This window comes from Mandrillus leucophaeus, unplaced genomic scaffold, assembly GCF_000951045.1.
Source record: "Mandrillus leucophaeus isolate KB7577 unplaced genomic scaffold, Mleu.le_1.0 Scaffold91, whole genome shotgun sequence".
Lineage (NCBI taxonomy): Eukaryota > Metazoa > Chordata > Mammalia > Primates > Cercopithecidae > Mandrillus > Mandrillus leucophaeus.
The window spans coordinates 718,712-732,904 of NW_012109919.1; the positions used below are offsets into that span (position 1 = coordinate 718,712).

Below are 14,193 nucleotides of genomic sequence, written 5' to 3' on the forward strand. Positions count from 1 at the left end.
ATCGCTGATGATTTTTGTTCCGTGAAAAGCCTGTTAATTTGCGAGGCTCCTTGTCAAGGAAACTTAACTTTATAATGAAGCAGTTTTACAGTGGCGTCGGGGGCGGGGCTCCGGGGGCGGAGCGGAACCCGCGCTACAGGGAGCTGGAGAAGAGGGAGCGGGAGAGGAGCAGGGAACCTCGCGATAACCCCCTGTGTTCTCGCGCTTTCACGATAGGTGTGGGAAAATGTTCGTTTGCCAAGCGATATGTCTATTGGCCGAGAGCGCGACTTCCTCTATTCTGGCCCCGCCCGCGGCTCTACTCTTGCTTCCGGCTCCGCCGTGGGGTTTGATGTCCACGGAGTGGCTTTTTGTTTAGCGTTTTGAAGGGGTAATTTAGCCGGCTCCAACCTCGGGAGCCGCCAGTTACTGGCCTGTTCATTCATACATTCATTCAGTCACTCGGCCTCTCATTCAGTAGCACACGTTGAGGGATTACAGCAATGATCCCACGTAGAGCGTTCATTCTAAGAGCTGTTTATAGATTATCTCGTTGAACCCTTGACAGCAATCCCGTGACACAGGGACTAACAGCACCAGTCTGACGGTTGAAAAACAGGCCAGTGAGTTTATGTAACGAAACCAATGTTAGCAAGTAGTGAGTCTTAAGCACTAGATTTAAGGGGTCACTGCGCACTGGTAGATAACAAAGATGAGGAGGAGGTAACCTAGTCTCTGCCCTTCAAGCACCCAAGGTTTATTGTGAGAAAAGATTGCTACAAAGGACAGGAACAATTTAGAGAGTTAAATACAATGACAGTTCCTAGCATGACTGAGTAGGCTGTCATTACGTATTTCTTCAAGACAAAAATTATGTCAGCGAAATAGCATCAAAGAAAGAGTTTTATGCTGTTAAAAATGCTTGGAAGCATAGTTCGGAAACATTTTTAAGAGACACTTTTTAAAGTGTCTCAATATGACAAATTTCCTTCTGAAATGAAGGTTTTAAAGTATTTTCCTCTACCACAATCGCTGATGATTTTTGTTCCGTGAAAAGCCTGTTAATTTGCGAGGCTCCTTGTCAAGGAAACTTAACTTTATAATGAAGCAGTTTTACAGTGGCCGACTTAATTACTCTTAGAGATGAATAACCTAGAAAGCAGAGTTACATTAAATAAAAAACATTGGTTTCAAAACAAGGTATGAGTTATAATAAAATATTTATCAGTTATCTGTTAAATTTGGTCTTCAAGAGCTACTCAGGTATAGAGCACAGTATATGTCATGTATTTCTAAGATAGTTTCATAATACCTAAGAATTCGTGGCACTCAAATTTTTTGCTGGTCTTAAAATGAGGAAATCCACATTTTGTGTAAAAACAAAGATACTTTTGTGGTCAACCCAAATAATAAGACTTGCTGCTAATATATGAAGAGGTACACCCCCCCAAAAAGAAGATTAACAATAGAACAGTTTTTTCAAAATAATGTTAGCCTCTTAGTTTTCATTTCTTTTTTTAAAAAAGGGGAATACCGTTTTTCAATACATTAATTTAGTATCTGATATTTGATCATGAAAAATGAATCATGTTAAAATTACTTTCACCTCCTCCCCAAATTGACACAAAAGTTACCAAGTGATTATATGTGAGAGTATCCTATGACCCCACTCTTAGAAGTTCTCCCAATTTGCAGAGAATCAATTTGCACGTTTTGTCTCTCTTGAAGGGGGAAAAAATTCTCTAAGCTGGTGATTTTACATTCTTTGACAAACTTCAATAGCAACAGGCAGCGATACCCCTTTAAGCAAATTCCAAGGAAAAGACCTCATTTTAAAATTCCCACCTCTGGCTCCCAAGGATTGGTTTGCAAACTTCGACAAAATACTCTTCTCCACTCGCTATTGGTGAGTGCCCTATCATTCATTCTTTTGCCTGGAGTTTTGTGAGGTACCCCCTTGCTTTACGGGAAAAAGCTGCTCCGGAACTGCCCTACTTTAGACTTTTTCATGGTTATCAATCTGTACAAAGAATCACCAAACTGATAAAGCAGGAACCAAAAGGGCAAGTCACGCTGCCAAGACAACTGTGTCATTCGCTCGAAAAAGAAACGGTGAGCCTCCTCAGCAGACTGGGTAAACCGGCAAAGGATTTTACGACATAGTTGGAGATTGGAGAGTTACAGAAACTTTTACGGTTTTGTTTTTGTTTTGTTGTTGTTGTTGTTGTTGTTGTTGTTTTTACAAGTTTTAAAGGAGTGATTGAGTGTCAAAAGAAAAGCAGAGAAAAATACAAGCACAATTTAAAGATAGCAGGAAGAAGTGTTCCGAGAGTATTTTTCTCTTTAGGGTAAGGTTTGAAAGCATCATGCCCAGATTATCAGTGGATTTTTGAAAAGTAAAGGAGGCAAGATAGTAAGATTAACTATACATCATTTTCTACTTTAAGAATCTGTGATTCGTTTTTGTTGCTTAAATGTGGATTTAGAAGGACATTTAGTAATATTGTAATTTTTAAATGAATTTTTTTTATATTGTCATACCTGGCATAATAGATAATACATCTATTAAAAGATATAAGAGAAAAATAGAATTGCTTGAACCCAAATTTTGTGTATATCTGTGGATTAGGGAATCCAGGGACAGATCTGCTAATGGCTAAATAAAACATACTATAGATACCTGAAGCAGAATCAGCATGTAAGGATAAATTCTCAAAAAAGAAATCTAGCATCGTATTTTCAAAAATGGCGTTTTAAATTAAAACAAATATAAAAGAGAATTTATCAAGGAAACATAGATAAACATGAATAACTATTTCTTGAGTTGCTTCTGTTAATCTATATAGGGGAATATAAAGTAATAAAATCCAGCCCCTCAAGAACAGGGACAAATGAGGCTCAGAACATTTAAACTAAAACTTCTGAACAGTTCTTAATGCCCAGATGACTGTTGTAGAGCACAGATACTTCAGGAGCTCAGCTCAATGTGAGATGAATTATTCAGAGAAGGCTTCACAGTATGGGTAAGACTCAATTTGGGCCTGAGCAATGGGCAGAATTTCAGAGAGGAAAGAAGGGAAGTGGCATCCCTACTAGTGAGTGAGTTGTTAGGAAGTATGTGCAGCCTGAGGAAGAGCTGGCTCTGACTGCAGCAGAAGGTTCATTTGGAAACTTTGGTTAAAAATTTATAAAAACAGCATGAGAAAAATGAAAAGCTAGAATTCCCAAAATCAAGGGTTTTGGTCCTGTGTCTGGAACAGGAGGCACACCTTATGAAAGTAATATTTGAAGACGATAAAACTGACAGTGCAATTTAAGATGACTACAAGAACAGAGACCAGAAGCTAAGGGGCCTCATACTGTAAATACTGGCACACAGATGAGTAACCCTGCTGCTTACCCAAATACATTTACCTTATCATTGCTGAATAATATAAATTTTGATGCATTTCTTTGTAGTTTTCTAAAGCATTGAGTTTACTTCTTGAGATTTTTGGGGACCTCTGCCACATTGTCTTGGGGAATCATGGTTGCCCCATCTTTATAAAAGTCTTGTCATAAGATGTATAAAAACCAGAATTACACATGAAACTGCATTGCGGTTTCATAGCTATTTTTTACCAGCTTTAATGAAGTATAATTTATATATTATAAGGTTCATTTAAGGATATAACTCAATGATTGTTTTAGAAAATATAATAGAGTTGTACAACCATCACCACATTCCAATTTCAGAAAATTTTCATCTTCCTAAAAAAATACTTTGTGCCCATTTGCAGGCAAGTCCTGGTTTCCTATCCCCAGCCCCACTCACTAAAAAACTTTCTGTCTATAAATTTACCTTTTCTGGGCATGTAAATGGAATTACACAATATGTGATCCTTTGCATCTGGTTTCTTTTACTTAGCATAATGTTTTTGAGGTTCATCCATGTTGTAGTATGTCTCATTACTTCATTCCTTTTTGTTGCTAGGTAATAATCCACTCGATGGCAAGACCACATTTTATTTATTTAACAGTACCAGTTAACAGACATTTGGATTTCTTCCAGTATTTAATGATAGTGTTTAATTGTACTAATTGTAATTTTATTACAGTAAATACAGTACAGTATTTAGCTATTATGAATAATGCTGCTATGAAGATGGGTACAAGTTTTTGTATGAACATGTGTTTTCAGTTTTCCTGGGTGTATATCTATGAGTGGAATTACTGTCATATGGTAACTCTGTATGGGTAACTTTTTGAGGTGTTGTACAACTGCTTTCCAAGGTGAATTCCCACTTTACATTTCCACCAGAGTGTATGAGGGCTCCAATTTGTCCACATCCTCACCAACACTCCTTATGATCTGTCTTATTCATTTGGCTGGATTTTAAGTGGTATCTTATTACAGCTTTCATTTGCATTTTCCTAATGACTGATGGTACGAAGCATCTTTTCATGTGCTTATTGACTATCCATAGATCTTCTTTTGTAAAATGTCTTTCAAATATTTTTCCTTTTTTTTAATTGGGTTGTCATCTTGTTACTGATTTATTTATTTATTTATTTTGAGACCCGAGTCTTGCTCTGTCCCTCAGGCTGGAGTGCAGAGTGGCCCGGTCTCGGCCCACTGCAATGTCTGCCTTCCTGCTTCAAGCAATTCTCCTGCCTCAGCCTCCCAAGTAGCTAGGATTACAGGCGCCCATGACCGTGCCCGGCTAATTTTTTTGTATTTTTAGTAGAGATGGGGTTTCACCATGTTGGCCAGGCTGGTCTGGAACTCCTGACCTCGTGATCCACCCGCTTTGGCCTCCCACAGTGGTGGGATTACAGGCATGAGCCACCGCGCCGGCCCATGTTACTAATTTTTTTTTGTCACAGAGTCTTACTCTGTCACCCAGGCTGGAATACAGTGGCTCGATCTCAGCTCACTGCAACCTCCGCCTCCCAGGTTCAAGCAATTCTCCTGCCCCCGCCTCCTGAGTAGCTGGGATTACAGGTGCCCGCCACTATGCCCAGCTAATTTTTTGCATTTTTAGTAGAGACAGGGTTTCAGCATGTTGGCCAGGCTGGTGTTGAACTCTTGATGTCATGATTTGCCCACCTCAGCCTCCCAAAGTGCTGGGATTACAGGCGTGAGCCACCGCGCCCAGTCCCATGTTACTGATTTTTAATTGTTCTTATATATTGTGGTTAAAGTCTTTTATCAGATTAATGATTTACAAATCTTGTCTCCCATTCTGTGGTTTGTCTTTTAACTTTAATAATAGTATCTTTTGAAGCAGTAAAGGTTTGAATTTGATGAAATCTAATTTATGGTTTTTTTTCTCTTTTATCACTTGTGCTTTTGGTGTCGTATCTCAGAAGTATTTGCCTAACAGGCCAGGTCCTGTGACTCACACCTGTAATCCCAGTATTTTGGGAGGCCAAGTCGGGTGGATCACCTCCACTCCAGCCTAAGCGACAGAGTGAGAGTACATCTCAAAAAAAAAAAAAAAAAGTTCATGAAGATTTACTCCTATGTTTGCAATGAGTTTTATAGTTTTACCTCTTACTGTTAAATCTTTACTCCATTTGGAGTTAATTTTTATATTTGGTATGAGGTGTAGAGATCCAACTTTATTCATTTGCATGTGTCTATCCAGTTATTCCAGCACTGTTTCTTGAAAAGACTGTTCTCTTCCCATTGAACTATCTTGGCACCCTTGTTAAAAAATAATTCACATATATACGAGTTTATTTTTGGACTCTCGCCACTATCCCATTTTTCTATATGTCAATTCTTTTTTTTTTTTTTTTTTTTTTTTGAGACGGAGTCTCGCTCTGTCACCCAGGCTGGAGTATAGTGATGCAATCTTGGCTCACTGCAACCTCCGCCTCCCAGGTTCAAGCGATTCTCCTGCCTCAGCCTCCTGAGTAGCTGGGATTACAGGTGCCTGCCACCACGGTCAGCTAAATTTTTTGTATTTCTAGTAGAGATGGGGTTTTGCCATGTTGGCCAGTCTGGTCTCGAACTCCCGACCTCAAGTAATCTGCCCACCTCGGCCTCCCAAAGTGCTGGGATTACAGGCATGAGCCACCGCACCCGGCCTCTATATGTCGTTTCTTATGCCAGTACCACCACGTTGTTTTGGGGAGGGCTTTTCCCCAGCTTTATTGAAATATGATTGACAAACTAAAAATTATATACATTTGAGGTAAACATCATGGTATTTTGATATAAGTATACCTTTTGTAATGATTCCCACAATAAAGCTAGCTCACACATTCATCACCTGACATAATTACCATTTTTGTGTGTGTGATGAGAACACCTAAGATCTTAACAAATTTCAGTTATTTTCTATAGTTACCATGCTGTATATCTCTAGAACTTGTTTACCTTATAACTGAAAATTTATAAGTACAACACTTTTGATTACTTTTACTGTAGTTTTGTAGTAAATTTTTTAAATGGGAAATGTGAGTCCTCCAACTTTATTCTTCTTTTTTAAGATTGTTTTATTTATTCTTGGTCTTGTATTTCCATCTTAATTGATCCATAATAAGGATCAACTTGTTAATTTCTGCAAAAAAACAGACAGCTGAGATTTTGATGGATATTACATTAAATCTATACATCAATTTGAGGAGTATTCTATCTTAGTATTGAGGCTTCTAATCCATGAACATAGAATGTCTCTCCATGTATTTAGATCTTTAAGTTCTTTCAATAATGTATGATTTTCATTGTACAAGTCTTGTATTTCTTTTGTTAAATTTATTCCTACATATCTTATTCTCTTTTATCCTCTTTTGAATCAAAATGTTTTCTTAATTTTATTTTATGATTTATTGCTGACATATAAAAATACAATTTTATTTATTTATTTTGTATCTCATGGCCTTGCCAAACTTTAGTCGTTCTAATGGGGTTGGGGGGGGTTGTTTATTTATTGTGGAATCCTTAGGATTTTCTACGTAGAGGGTCATGTCATCCGATAATAATGTTTTATTTTTCCCTTTCTAATCTGCATGCCTTAATTTATTGTTCTTGCCTATTGCTCTGAATGTAATATCCATTACAACCTTAACTACAGGTGGTAAGAGCAATCGCTCTTGCCTTGTTTCCAATCTTAAAGGGAAAACATTCAAACATGCTCCGTTAAGTATGATATTAGCTTTAGGTTTTTGTAAATCAGGTTTTTTTGGTTTTGTTTTGTAATTTTTAATTTTTGTGAGTACATAGTAGTAGGTGTATATATTTATGAGATACATGTGATGTTTTGATGCAGGCATACAATATATAATAATCACATCAGAGTAATTGAATATCTGTCTCCTCAAACACTTATCATTTCTTTGTGTTAGAATGATTCCAATTCTACTCTTTTAGTTATTTTGAAATGTACAATAACTTAGTGTTGACTGTAGTCACCCTATTGTGATATCAAGTACTAGATCTTATTCATTCTGTCTAACTATGTTTTGTACCCATTAACTATCCCCACTTTTGCCTCCCACCCCAATACCCTTCCCAGCCTCCGGTAATCATCATTCTACTCTCTGTCTTCATGCGTTCAGTTGTTTTAATTTTTTGCTCTCATCAATGAATGAGAACATGCAAAATTTGTCTTTCTGCCTGGTTTATTTCGCTTAGTATAATATCCTTCAGTTTCATCCATGTTGTTGTAAATGACAGGATTTCATTCTGTTTTGTGTGTATGTCTACCACATTTTTTTATCCATTCATATGTTGATGAACATTTAGGCTGATTCCAAATCTCGACTGTTGTGAATAGTGCTGCAGTATACATGGGAGTGCGGAAAGGATCTATATGGAGCAGTGGGATTGCTGGATCATTTGGTACTTCTTCTGTTTTTAGCTTTTTGAGGAACTTCCATACTATTCTCCATAGTAATTGCAATAACTTGCATTCCCACCAACAGTATATGAGTGTCCCCCTTTCTCCACATCCTCACCAGCATCCATTACTACCTTTTTAATAAAAGCCATCTAAGGTGGGGTGAGGTGACCTCATTGTAGTTTGATTTGCCTTTCTGTGCTGATCAGTGATGTTGAGTATGTTTTCATATACTTGGTCATTTGCATGTCTTTTGAGAAGTGTCTATTCAGATCTTTTGCTCACTTTTTAATCAGATTATTAGATTTTTTTTCCTGTTGGGTTTTGTTTGAGCTCCTTATATATTCTGGTTATTAATCCCTTGTCAGATGGGTAGTTTGCAAATATTTTCTCCCATTCTGTGGGTTGTCTCTTCACTTTGATTGTTTCCTTTGCTATACAGCAGCTTTTTTATTTGATGTGATCCCATTTGTCCATTTTTGTTTTGGTTGCCTGTGCTTTTGAGATCTTTCTTAAGAAGTCTTTGCCCAGACCACTGTCCCAGAGAGTTTCCTCAGTGTTTTCTTTTGGTAATTTCATAGTTTCAGCTCCTACATTTAAGTCTTTAATCCATTTTGATTTGTAAAATCAGGCTTTTATTAGCCTTTTATCAGGTTGCGGAAGTTTTTTTAATCATGATTGGATATGGATTTTGCCAAATGTGTTTTCTGCGTCTATTAAGATGATCAGATGGTTTGTGACCATATTCTATTACATAGTGTATTATATTAATGATTTCAGATGTTAAACCAACCTTCCATTCCTAGGATAAACCCCCCCTTGATCATAATGTATTATCCTTTGCATTTGTTGCTAGATTTGGTTTGCCAATATTTTGTTGAGGATTTTTGTGTCCATGTTCACGAAGGATATTCATTTGTTATTTTCTTGTGATGTCTTTGTCTGGCTTTGATATCAGGGTAATACCTCATAGAACAAGTTGGAAAGAGTTTCCTTCTCTATTTTCTGATAGAGTTTACGAAATACTCATGTTGTTTCCTCTTTAAAAGTTTAGTAAAGTTTAGTGGAATTCATCACTGATGCCATCTGAGCCCGGGCTTAACTTGGTATAAATATTTTTAATTACTATTTTAAAATTTTTACTTGTTATAGATCTATTCAGATTTTCTATTTTTCTGTTATTTGGTTTCAGTATTTTTTATCTTTTTAGGGTGTTTTTCCAGTGCCTTAGCTTGCATGTGGGTAAGGTTGCTTCTTAACTAGCGTACACTAGCGTACACTAGCATACGCTAGTTAAGAAACTAGTCATAATGGCTTTTTTTTTTTTTTCTGAAACAGGGTCTTGCTCTGTCACCCAGGCTGGAGTACGGTGGTGTGATCTCAGCTCACTGCAGCCTCTGCCTCCTGGGCTCAAGCAATCCTCCCCACTCAGCCTCCTGAGTAGCTGGAGGAGCCAAGCGCCACCACACCCAGCTGATTTTTGTAATTTTAGTGGAGACAGGGTTTTGACATGTTGCCCAGCCTGGCCTTGAACTCCTCGGCTCAAGCCGTACACCTGCCTCAGCCTCCCACAGTACTGGTATTACAGGCATGAGCCACCATGCCTGATTGATAAGGTTTTTTATTTCCTAAAAGCCACTGCCCTGAGGGCCCCTGCCCCTTCCTCAGGCTCCCCTACGTCTCTCCACAAGTCAGCATCCAAAGGTTCACACCCGGAATAGCAGGGGACCTTCAAAACCCAGCTCCAGCCTCATTGGCACCTGTATAGATTGGTTGGCCCTCCTGCTATTTCAGTTATTTTGAATATCACCACTTGGAAATGGAAGACTGAGACTCCACTTCAGACCTCTTCTTCCTAACACCTTGATCTGGGGCTCATTATGTGCTTTAACATTCTACTGGGCAGGTCTGGTAGAAGGAACAGTATCAGTTGACTGATTAGGTCTCCCTGGCAGTTGTGATTCAGAGGCCTAGAAAGCTGAACCCACACCTGGCAAGAAGAGGGTGGTTTGTGGGACCTGGGCTGATGTGTGATGAAATTTTAAGCCCCAGCTATAGCTACTACAAAGAAAAGAAAAGTGACTGATGATAAGCATGTAACTCAAAGTAAGTGAACTCAGAAGCATGTTTTTTGTTTGTTTGTCTGTTTGAGACAGTTTCGCTCTTGTTGCCCAGGGTGGAACGCAGTGGTGCAGTCTCAGCTCACTGCAACCTCTGCCTCCTGGGTTCAAGAGATTCTCGTGCCTCAGCCTCCAAGTAGCTGGGATTACAGGTGTGTGCCACCACACCTGGCTAATTTTTTGCATTATTAGTAGAGACAGGGTTTCTCCATGTTGGTCAGGCTGGTCTCGAACTCCCGACCTCAGGTGATCTGCCCGCCTCAGCCTCTCAAAGTGCTGGGATTACAGGCGTGAGCCCCCGTGCCCAGCCTGAGAAGTATGTTTTTATGTTGAGGATGTTACTGTATGATGCCACATACATTGAAACACACACATTTAAAGTAAGGCCACAGACTCAAATGCCTCTAGAAGCCAGACAGGTAACATACCTCCTCCTTTCGTTGATTCAGAGACGTACATTTTTTTTTTTTTTTGGCATTTGAACATCTCTGAAATTAGAATGAACATTACAATTGCAAGTCAAATGGTGTATAAAAAAGGTAGCATCTTATAATCAGTGGTGCTTTAGATTAGACGAAATACAGAAAATGAGTGATGTTGGCCAGGAAAATTATATCCTTCTCTGTTGGCCTTTCACTTTGAAAGAGAGAAAATGGATACAGAGACCTACTTTCCTACAATAAGACACAAGAACAATGACAAATGGGAATGACTTTGCTGCCTTCATGTCCGGTAGCCAATAGGGATTGGTGGCAACAGGAAAGTATCCTTGCCTCCAGGGGCAGCTACCCCTCTTCCCTGGCTGATTACTGCCTGTGGTGACACAGATCTAGTGTTGACAAGTGTTCTGAGTTTTCACAAGAAGTCAGAAACCCCAAAATCTACATCTTTATGTAACTCCTAATTTTAAAATGATGGCTCAATTTTTTTTAACTGGCCCAAAAAAAAAAAAAAAAAGAGTATATACAAGTTAGATGAGCTTATAAGCGCTCAGAATAAATATAACCTCTCTTTTAAGGATGCAATATTAAGAGGCAGCATGAGACAAACCACTTTTTACAGTTAAACCAAAAAAGAAAAGTTAAATCCATTTTGAAGTTTAACACTAGGTTCAGAGGCCCAGAATAATAAATACTGCAGGGCATCTTACTTATTTCATCTTTAAACTTTCTTTTCTGACTCCCCTAAATGGAAGATAAGAAAATATAGTTAAATCTATTGAAAATGTTGCATTCCTGTATATAAAAATGTATGGTCACTTTTTAAAATGCAGGCTTGAGTTTCCAAAGCAACAACATTTGCTTCCCACTGCTATAGACTGTGGTCAGTGAAAGGCAGGGAAACCACTTGTCATGGGAAACCACTTGTCATGGGAAACCACCAAATTATAAGACCAGGGTCCTAATTCTGGCTGTGTGATGTGCAACTGATTTAGCTTCATTTCATCATCTTTATTTATAAAATGGGGATGATAATACCTACCCTCTGTACCTTACATGGTTGTAAGGGCCACATGAGATAAAATATGTGAAAGTATAAAGTGTTATGTATATATTAGTTGGTATTGCCCAAATCACATGGGTAGTTGGGACAGCACAGTTTCTTGAATCTCAGATTCTCCATCTCTGGCTACTGCTCTTCTCTAGACAGCAGCACCTGTTGAAATGGTCATCTTATCAGCCAGTGGGGTTGAACAGATGAGGAAGCATAAGGCAAGAAGTTATTAGAAAAAAGTTAGCCAACATCTTGGGATCTCAAATAGCACTGTGTCTCTGTACAACAGGGTATAGGCAAAGCTTTCATGTTAAACCTGAAGTATTGACCTTTAACATTTTTATTTATTTTTATTTATTTTTTTTTATTTTATTTTATTTTATTATTTATTTATTTTTTTTGAGACAGAGTCTCACTCTATCACCCAGACTGGAGTGCAATGGCACAGTCTCGGCTCATTGCAACCTCTGCCTCCCTGGTTCAAGCGATTCTCCTGCCTCAGCCTCCAGAGTAGCTGGGACTACAGGTGCGTGCCACCACACCAGGCTAATTTTTGTATTTTTAGTAGAGATGGGCTTTCACTGTGTTGGCCAAGGTGGTCTCAAACTCCTGACCTCGTGATCTGCATGCTTCGACCTCCCAAAGTGCTGCTGGGATTACAGGCGTGAGCCACCACACCCGCCTGACCTTTAACATTTTTAAGAGGTACCCAGGAATGAGAACACTACCTGCATTGTAGATCAGCCTCTCTAGCATTCTCACAGTTTGACCTTTGGCTGATTCCTTCTTTCTCTTTTTCATATTTTTGTGCTATAATGCTTTATGAGGAAAAGAGTCAATCAAACTCGTAGCCTGAAATGAATTAATGCCTTCTTAGCCTGAAATCCGGCGTTTTACTTTTCCCCTAGCTCAGGGTTTCCCAAACTGTTTTTAAAGTGCTATTTCCATAAGATTTAATAGGTGCTCAAGAAAAAAGATAATCTCATGGTCAAAAAAAGATTGAAAAAATGGTGTATACTATACCCACTCTGGGATATTCACAAGGTATTAAAGTTTTGAGAACACCTGAATTAAAGAAACTTGTCCATGTTTACCCATTTATTTGATCACAGAATCCTCCTTTTGTGGAACTGATATTTGTGTTTACCAACTCATTTGATCACCTCTGTCAATAACCCTCCTTGATGGAATGTACATTAATGTCTTGTGGCTCTAGTGTACTGCAGAAATTGGCTTGGAAAATGCTGTTCGATAGCCATGTCCCTCATTTCACATACACCAAATTGAACCACCAGCAGTTAGCCATATTCACTTTCCCACTTCCAAGCCTTTTCTAATTATTCACTCTGCTTGGGATGCTTTCTCTTCTCCTTGTCCTCTGGAATCTTTTCAGCCAAACAAGCAAGGTCATTGCAGCAGCAATGATTCCCATTTCTGAAGTCTTAGCACTTGCCACTCTTCTAGCAATTTTAGCACCTAGTACTATGCTAATGTGTACCTGATCATTTTTCCTTCTCTACTTTACATTTCTTGGGGTTATTGTTTTCCACATAGTACATTAGCCTGGTGCATTGTTTGTAGCCAGAATTCAGTAAATAGTTGTGGAATGAATAAATAAATGAGTTGTGGCCAGGTGCAGTGGCTCATGCCTGTAATCCAGCACTTTGGGAGGCCGAGGTGGGCTGATCACTTGAAGTCGGGAGTTCAAGACCAACCTGGCCAACATGGTGAAACCCCATCTCTACTGGAAAAAAAAACAAAAATTAGCCTGGCATGATGATGCGTGCCTGTAATCCCAGCTACCTGGGAGGCTGAGGCAGGAGAATTACTTGAACCTGGAAGGCGGAGGTTGCAGTGAGCTGAGATCGTGCCACTGCACTCCAACCTGGGTGACAGAGTGAGACTGCATCTCAAAAAATAACAATAATAAAAAATAAATAAACAAGTTGCAATAGGATGAAATTTAAAATGTTATCTATAGTAAATAATGGAATTGGAGTTTGAAGAGGAGGAATGGGGAGGGATCTCTGAAAGGCTGATCTATGTATATGATTTTTAACAGTTTTATTAATTGGCATAAAAGTATACAATTTGATGATCTGGGGCATCTGTGTGCACCCAAGAAACCACAATCACAGTCAAAATAATGAGAAGATCCGCCACCGCAAAAAGTTTCCTCATGCCCCTTGTAATCCCTCCACTCCACCCTTTCCTACATCTTCCTCCCTCTTGTGTACCACCCCCTTCATACCACCTCCTTAGGCCAATTCAAGGGAATCACTGATCTGCTTTTGGTCATTATACATTGGAGTAGATTTCATTGAAATTTATATAAATGGAATCATGCGATATATACTCTATTTTGCCTGACTTCTTCACACGGCATAACTATTTTGAGATTTATTCATGTTGCAACATATTCATTCCTTTTTATTACTGAGTAGTATTTCATTGTATAGCTACACCACAGTTCGCTTACCCATTTACTTATTTATAGACATTTGGGTTTTTTTCTAGTTTTTTGGCTATTAAAAATAAAAATTCTATGAACATTTGTATGTAAGTCTTTTTATAATGTATGCTTTCATTTATCTCATGTAAATACATAGGAGTTGGCCAGGCATGGTGGCTCATGCCTGTAGTTCCAGAACTTTGGGAAGCTGAAGAAGGTGGATCACTTAAGGTCAGGAGTTTGAGACCAGCCTGGCCAACATGGTGAAACCCCGTCTCTACTAAAAATACAAAAATTAGCCGGGCATGGTGGTGGGCGC

General features: G+C 38.7%; 1 protein-coding gene across 2 annotated transcripts in view; it reads left to right on the top strand.

Moving 5' to 3' along the window:
• Positions 1-297: 297 nt before the first annotated feature.
• TTC23 (tetratricopeptide repeat domain 23) overlaps positions 298-14,193 on the top strand; it is a 128,392-nt gene continuing 114,496 nt past the window's right edge. The window contains exons 1-4 of one of the 2 annotated variants that reach the window (XM_011969810.1): positions 309-370; positions 1,708-2,091; positions 5,775-5,896; positions 9,715-9,914. The gene's annotated coding sequence lies outside the window, so the exon portion shown is untranslated. Of the gene's footprint in view, positions 371-1,707; positions 2,092-5,774; positions 5,897-9,714; positions 9,915-14,193 lie in introns of both variants that reach the window. The other variant, XM_011969812.1, reaches the window with a different exon arrangement.